This window comes from Octodon degus, unplaced genomic scaffold (assembly GCF_000260255.1).
Source record: "Octodon degus isolate 3935 unplaced genomic scaffold, OctDeg1.0 scaffold00077, whole genome shotgun sequence".
Classification (NCBI taxonomy): Eukaryota; Metazoa; Chordata; class Mammalia; order Rodentia; family Octodontidae; genus Octodon; species Octodon degus.
In genome coordinates, this window is record NW_004524653.1 from 10,613,808 (window position 1) to 10,621,585 (window position 7,778).

The window sequence follows — 7,778 nt, forward strand, 5'->3', positions numbered from 1 at the left end:
CCTGTGTGCATAATCTGAGCCAGGGGTAAATAAGAAACTGAAAAGAAATCTGAAACTCTAAGTTGCTCTAACTTGAAAAGAACTAACATGGGCCAATTTGAGGGCTTAGATCCAGAATGCCTCACGTCTCATGTAGTTAGTGGGTCTTCAGAGATAATGATCGAAGCATGGGACACTGAACTCACAGGGGATGACAGCTAACGGTGCTGTTAGGCCCTGGAGCCTGGTTGGCAGTGAGTCTCAGGGAGTGGGGCTTGGAGGGGTTTGTTCTTGGCCTGGCTCCATCCTCCTCTGTCCCAGCTCCCTGTCTGTCATGGTAGAGCAGCTTTCCTCCACCATTCTGTTTCTACTTCAGAGCCAGCTAGCTATGGATTGGATTCCCTGACACCATCAGTCAAATTAAACCTCTCCTCCTATGAGTTGTGGAGGTCAGATAATTTGTCCCAGTGACACAAATGACTTACTATACATGCCCTGTCACCCAAAGTTTAATTACTAGTTGCAGTGGTTGATTGATTGTGTCAACTTGAGGAGCTAAGAGCTTAACTAAATTGGCTCAGCAATTCCACACCCTAAGGTGTGAAGGTCACACCCTAGAATGACTCATCACTTAAGGGAGAATGAGGAAGGATGGAAGGTCCCATTCTTCCTCTGAGGAGCTCCGGTTTTCACCATCAGCTTGGATGTCATCTCCTGGCTGTAGCGCGCACTCTTGGCTTCTGCTTTGGATCCTTCAGCCTTCTGGTGTAGACTCATCAGCCTTCCATCATAGATCCACTGGCCTCCTAATATGGACTTGCACAGAACACTGCAGTGGCTCCATGTACCGGGTTCTAATCGAATTGAGACTGACACCAGAACAGATTGGAATTTGGCGAACCTATATTAGCCAGCCTGGCAGCTAGCCAGCTGCACTCCATGCAGGGAGGCTCTAACCAGCTGCCCTGAACAGAACTGAGCTCAGTCCTTTAGAGCAAGCCTTGTTGAGACAGCTACTAGCTGCTTACAACTAGAAGGTTTTCACGGTTTTGAGCAATAAGCGGAACTTGCCCCAGATGGGGCCTATTAAGCACAAGATAAAGTTAAGGTGGAAACACATCAGCTGTGTACAACACTAGCAGGCTGAAGGATCTGCACTTGAGCCAGAAAGTGACGCTCAAAGAGCTAGATGTCCCTGCCAGATTTTCCTAATAAAAAAATAACAAGAGCCACATTGATTTTAACCCATTACACTCCAGACCTTGATATGAATCCTTCAATGTCCAGTATGCAGATGCACTCTGCATGCTTCCTCATCCGACCCTGTGGCCGACCATTGTAAGCCAATCTTGGAATTTCCTCTACATCTGTACATCTTGGGTTACATCTGTACCTCTAGTAAAATTGATTGATACACCAGTAAAGGAAATTACTGTAGACATTTTAAATCATGGAGGTTCTAATACAGAAAATTAGATACTTTCAGGTCTAGAAGAAAGGACCTCAGAGCTAACCCAGTAGCAATCTGTCCTCTGCTAACATCAGAAAGGTACAAAATCAGGAAGATACAATACAAAGTGTTGGCCCTAAGGGTGTGTAGTCTTGGCTGTGTCCATGTGTGGGGAAGACCTCACAACAACCAGCACCATGCTGCCCAGGCAAGGTGAGCTGAGTGGCATGTGGACACTCCAGCTCAGTCTCTTAAGTGCCTGAGCTACAGCCGGCCCCTGAGATTTCTGTTTCTGTAGCCCACTAGGGTCTCCAGAAAGGCTGCTGCATTGCTCATTCTAGGGATATGCCGTCTACATCGCACTCTAAGTAAATTACTTTACCCAGTCTATGTGCAGGATGCTATGTAGCCCACAGGACCACATGTAGTAAGTAGCAGACTCTGAGGACTCAGCTTGCAACTCAGATAGTAATAGCAGAAATTAAGTCTCTGCTTGCTTTCAGGTTCCTTGTCTCACACAGATGCATCCAATTGGCAGAACCTGAATTACACTGGAATCCTAGCTGCAAGGGAGTCAGAAAAATGTAGTTTCTAGTTACCAACTACTTTAGTGTGGGAAGACATACCTATTTTTTTTTTTTTTTTGCAGAACTGGGGATTGAACTCAGGCCCTTGAGCTTGCCAGGGAAGCGTTTATTCCACTGAGCCATCTCCCAGGCCCCTGACATACCTAAATAATGACTAAAACTTTCTTGACTGACACAGGAGATGTACCTTTTACTTTGAACCTCCTCCCATACATATATAGAAAGACACACACATAACTCAAGTAAACTTTTAATTAAACTATTCTTAATTTGTGTGATGTATTTTGATATTTTCTATCCTGTCCAATCCTGTCCCATTCTTTACTGTGCCATTTAATCATATAAGATTTTGTTTTATTCTAGTTCACTAAAAAAATTACTGGAAAGAGTTTACCAAATTTTCCTGAGAAACTCAACAAAGAAATTGTCATTCCACCCTGCTCCATTTTATTGTCATAATGTTTATTGGAATGTTAAGACTTAATAGGGGCCCAGGTGACCTGTTGCTCACAGAAGGGACACACAGGTAGAGCTTCCGCCCAAGACTCTCCGTCTAGGGCTCTCCTGAAACTGACAGGCAAAGATGCATGTTAGCAGTTGAGTTTTCAACAGGATGGAGAAGAGAAATGCTGAAGCCCACTCATTCCAGCCCACATCCTGAAGCTCAGGGTGTGTGTAGGCCATGAGTCACCACCTGAAGTGAGCCAAGCCACACTCCAGCCCCCTTCCTCCCACTCTCCAAGGTAACTGTGCTCATCTCGGAGGGCATTGCTGGTCTAGCATGGCACCAGCCCCCACCGGGGCTCCCTTTCCCACAAAGCTGCCCAGTTCCTTGTTCACACAATGACACATCCAAACATTTCTTAATTACACAAATGATAGATAAGTCATCCTCCTTCTGAAAATCAGAGCATTACAGATAATAATAGTTAGTACTTGTTGAGTGCTTATGATGTGCTGGGAAGGTGCTAAAAATGTTTCATAACTGGGTTTTTAAATGCCTCCATGATTGGTACTTGCTGATGCCCATGGTGGACATGTTCACACTGGGGATTTTGTGCTACCATCTGATGTTCTTGGAAGTGGATGGAAAGGGGATGCTCACACCTAGTTCACAGGAGCTGGGGTGGGCTGGCTCCAGAACACTGCTAGATGTACCCAAAGCTCTGTTGAAAACTGTGTACATATCATGGTACAGTGCTACCTCAGTACACAAACATAATTCCCTTCACAATTCTGGTTGCAAACTGAGCTGGAGGAGAAATGAAGCCAATGTATTGGACCCCACAAGGTCCACATGGAGCCTGACCATTGATTGCATTTGGTTTGGTTCTCATTCCACTTAGTTGTTGACCAGAACTGTGGAAAGAATCAAGTTGGTGTATCAAGGACCCACTGTATTTGAACCTCCCGAAAGTACAGTGCCTGAGATAGACAATATCATCAGCCTTCTTTGTTAGATAAAGATGCGGAGATTCCAAGGGGTTAAGTATTTTGCCCAGAGTCACACAGCTACCGCCTAAGCTGCAGAGCCAGGATTTGAATGCAAGTAGTTTGTCTTCCAGAATCTATGGTGCTAACTGGCTTCCCAAATAAGGGCAAAGGCTCCTTTCTGACTACCACACTCAAATCTCTGAGCTTCTTTTAATGCCCCCACACATGACCACTGTCATTGGTTAGATGAGGTAGTTTTCAGATATTTTTTCTACGTATGCAGATATTGTGTAAATATAATATTGAAGGCTGTAATGTTATTCGTTGGGCTTTAAATGACATGACATTCCAGGAATAGTTCTACACTTTGTTTTCTCACTGGATAATATGTCTTGGCCTTACCACATCCTCTTTCAGTGCTGAAGAGCTCATTATGTCATGAGTTATCTAGCAATGCTTCCACTGGTGAGTGTCTTGTTGTTCTTACTGAAAACAATACTGCATGGACATCTTTCCACATGCCTCCTAATACTCACGAAAAGCTTTCCTCAGAATTGATGTGAAACTCCCCACATCCCTTAAGTTACTTCTGCAGTTGTCCTTTGTAAGAGTGTATTAGCTGGTGTGGCAGAAAGTTATCTAAAATGGTCCCAGCTCCAATCATGCGCACCTGCTGGTATCCCTGCCCTTGTGGGATTCCCTCCCCTTGGATGGAGGAAGAGCTTGACATTGCTTCTAGTAACTAGTTCAATATGACCAATGTGATGGGATATCATTTCCATGTTTTGCTTACATAAAGTTGTAACTTTAATTCTCTCTCTCTCTCTCTCTCTCTCTCTCTCTCTGGAGAGTTCTGCACAGAAGAAACAGGGTGACTTCTAGCAACAACTACATAAGAATGGAGGTCCTGTTTCACAGCTCATAGACATTGTATCCTCCAATCTTCTCCGTGAGCTCAGAAGTGGTTCCCCGGATGAGTCTTCTGTAGAGATCCAAGCTCTGGCTGACATCTTGACTGTGACCTATCAGAGCCCCTGAGACAGAGGACACAAGGACCCTGCTGAGCTACACCCAGCCTCCTAACCCCAAGACACATGGGGCGTAGGCAATGTATGTGTCCAACCACTACTCCTGTGGTCATTTGCTTTGAGGTCACGGGTAGCTATCACAGCCAGGATGCCCCAGAAGCTGATACCAAGACAACAACCCAGGGGCTGAGATTTTTTCCTCAGAGGAATCCAGGAACAGCAGGCAGGGAGAAGTGGAGGGAGCCCAGGGAGAGGGAGCCTTGCAGGTACATGGCTGAGACTCTACTCCTGCAGCAGGGGAGGCTCAGTGCCTCTGGATCCTCCAGGAAATGGTGTAGAGTCACCCCGGGATGGCTCTGAGGGGGCAAGGAGCTGGGATCCATATTCTCCAATTTTTAGCTGTCATTTTATTACCTTTTATATCAGTATATGTTTATACTTTATAATGGTTATACTCATCTTGGAGAATTGGTACATATACATGGCAAAGCTTAATCATTTTTACCTCCCCTCCCCCTCCCTGCCTTCCCTTCTCTCCTCTTCCCCAGATCCCTTCCCAGCTCCACAAACTCCTTGTTTCCTATCATTTCTTTTATTGGTCTTTACATTATTTATATTGTGTTTCTCTCATGCAAGAAAAACCATCCAATATTTAACTTTCTGGTTCTGACTTATTTCATTTAACACTATGCTCTCAAGGCGCCTCTATTTTCCTACAAACAACTAACACACATCCCTCTTTATGGCGGAGTAGTTATCTATCACATACACACGGCGCGGCTGCTTTATCCATTCATCTGCGGATGGGCCTGTGTGTCACTACCAGGATTTGACTATTACAAGTTGTGCCGCTATAAACATGGGCTTGCACCTATCACTATAACTGTCCTTACGGATTACAGGAAAAATAAACTGTTTTCTCCTCCAGTGCTCTCAACACTAGGCTAGCAAAACTTCTGTTATCAAATCATGTGGGCTCTCCCCACACCAAGCCACTCTCCAGCATCCCCGACTGGAGCCTATGACTCCATTCAGTCTTAACACTATCTTCTGAGAGTTAGAGACAGAACTCGCAGGCTTGAGGCTTAGCCTTACAAGGCTTTCTCCACCGCAGATGACAATCACAAGGAGTAGCTTCCCATCTATGCTTCCAGCTGGCCAGTTATAGATTAGGCTTTTAACCTTGTTCCTCAGGTTTCATAATTTGCTGAAAGGTTTCATAATTTGCTCAGTTCAATGAGTTCAGGGAAGCATTTGCCCACTTGTCGTACAGGATTGCCAGTATGAATGCTGATGGGCAGCAGATTGGGTATGTGGAGGACAAGGGATGCAGGAGGGATGTGGTGGCTCCCTGTCCCCTCTGGGGGCACTGCCCTCCCAGCACTGCACTTGTGCAGTGGCTGGAAGCTCTCTGGGTCCTGCAGCTCCAGGGAGTCTCCATCACGCATACAGGATGAGTTATTCGCTCCATTTCCAGTCCCTCTCTGCTCCCTGGACAACAGAGTGGGTCTTATGGTGCCCAGCTTCCACCCATGGCTTGGCTTTCAGGTGATTCTGCAATTGCTGGGGACATCCTAAGGAATTTAAGAGGTCTGTGTTAGGAACTGTGGTCAAAGACCAACTATTGCACTAAAAGATTCTTGTAGCACCTTACCTACAAGCACGAGGGAGCTGTACGCAAGGACACGCGGAGGGGATGCACAGATCTCACTACTCACACCCCAGCTGAGAGCTGCACCTGCAAATAGACCTTCCTCCTTGGCCCTTCTGTCTGCCCTGAGCTTGGAGCAGAGAAAAACATGCCTTCAAGTGCAGAGTGACCTGCCCAGGCTCATAGTAGGCCACCATGGCTTAAGGGGAGATGGACAGGACCCAAACACATCTCCCCTGCCTTGTGGGCTAGGAAAAACATAAGACTTTGGTAGGAAAGGTCTGTGTTTAAGACCATCACCACTCAGCAGCCTTGTGACATTGAATGAATCACTGTCTTCCCAAACTTGGAGTTTCTTTCTCCTTCTTTGGATATTGAGAACCACCCTCTCATCCTATAGAGAGCCCCTCCTGGTCCTCATCTCAGTCTGGGAAGTTTACATTTGTAATCCCATGAAAATTTTATTGAAATCCTATCAAGATAATTCTAATTTACCACTCCCAGTGCAACCCACAGCGTAAATAAAGACACAGTAACATACCCGAAATGGTGGGTAACCAAGGGGGCCCTCAGTCCAGCTATGATGATGGTTGACTGGAACAAAAGGTCTTGACTCAGGACTGAACCTGGATTTTATTAACTTGTGAAGGAGGGAGTGGCTTGAGGATGAGTGACTATGAGAATGTGGAGAAGCGTGTGAGTGCTGTGAACTGGGCTAGGTAGGAGGGCTGAACTCACCTCTGAGAAGTGCAGAGAGAAGGACATGCGGAAAGAGTAATCTGCGTAACACAATGAAAGTAGTATGTGATTTTTGAAGTTGGTGCTTCAGCTCTGATGTGTATCCTTTTATGCACTGGGAAGATGTAGCCTCTCATCTTGAAGCTCATTCTCTACCAGCAGCATGGAGCAAGGCTCTCCATCCCACCTCACTCTGCCTCACCTGTTTTATTGGGGAGTTATGGGGCCTGGGGAAACACAGCCCTGACATCTTTGTTCCAAAAACCACACATCAACATCTTGCCTGGACCCGTTTGCATTGTTTAAAGCCAGTTGAAGGGGTAAGAGAAAGTCCTGGCCAGCTCTGCACACAGCAGTACATGCAAATAGGGTCAGGTTTAGCTAACGTGAGGATCAGATTGCTGCTCTTCTTTCAAGGATGTCCATGTCGTCCTCCACATCATCCCAGTGAAATAGCCACATGAGGAGAGTCTCACCTGGCCCTTACACTTGGTTTCCCTTAGCCTTTCATTAATGCAGTAGACATTTACTAAGCATAATACAATGAAAGTAGTATGTGATTTTTGAAGTTGGTGCTTCAGCTCTGATGTGTATCCTTTTATGCACTGGGAAGATGTAGCCTCTCATCTTGAAGCTACAAGCTTCAAGCTCTCTGTGCTTTGTAATTCAGCCTACAGGCATGCCTTAAAGGCCACATTCTAGACAAGAGGTGAGGTGACAAGCACATTAAAAAATAAACATTCATTCAACCTGAGGCACATAGTGAGTTCAAGGCCAACCCAAACAGATTGGATTATGGGGTTTTCCCAGTCATAGTGGCCAAGTTAAGTTTTCTCCTGCCTAAGGACAACTCCCCAGCTTCTAAAGAAGGGAAGTGAGGAAGAGAGGCCTAACTACCTGCGTCTGCATAG